At 51.8% G+C, this 595-nt stretch overlaps 1 protein-coding gene across 1 annotated transcript in view; it reads left to right on the forward strand.

Annotated features, from left to right (window-relative positions):
• The window catches only part of LOC104073914 (regulator of G-protein signaling 3-like), a gene marked incomplete at its 3' end in the record, with an annotated part of 22,218 nt that overhangs the window by 18,486 nt on the left and 3,137 nt on the right, over positions 1 to 595 (forward strand). The window lies entirely within an intron of this gene.

Consider the following 595-nt stretch of genomic DNA (forward strand, 5'->3'; position numbering starts at 1 on the left):
GCTCTGCTTTGTATTAATGACAACTGACTGTGATTTGTGTCTTAGACCTCCGCAATTCTCTATTTGGACAATTTCTTCTGCATTTTTTGACAAAGTTATGGGTACAGTGAGCCTCCACAGTGCTGGAGTCTCTCACCACCCACTTTCCAGCTTATGTCAGGTGCTCCTATTTCTTAGTGCTGTGCACAGCGGCAGGAATGGACGCTCAACTCCCTGTAACGGCCATGGTGGTGGGAGCTGAGGGAAGTGAACCATCAGCAGCGAGAAGCTGCTATTTAGTGGCACAGGGAAGGTGTCTCCGTGGCGGTGGACAAGACCCAGCCAGTTCAGGGAGAAGGAGTGGGAGAAGGGGAAGCTTTGGGCTGGGAAGTGACTGCGGAGTCTCCATGGTGGGAGAGATGCTGGCCCTGGCTCCTGAGGTGCCAGTGGTAACAACTCTGCAGGACTCGGATCCTCCGTGCTTTATATTTGAGATGTGATTTTGGTTCAGCGGTACAGAGCCACAGGCAGCCTCCTCCCCTGTTTGAGGATCCAACAAACTCCAGAGAGGAAAATACTCAGTTGGAATGGACTGACTTTTTGATCCTGCCAGGGA

The sequence above is a fragment of the Fulmarus glacialis genome, unplaced genomic scaffold, assembly GCF_000690835.1.
Source record: "Fulmarus glacialis isolate BGI_N327 unplaced genomic scaffold, ASM69083v1 scaffold15813, whole genome shotgun sequence".
Taxonomy (NCBI): domain Eukaryota; kingdom Metazoa; phylum Chordata; class Aves; order Procellariiformes; family Procellariidae; genus Fulmarus; species Fulmarus glacialis.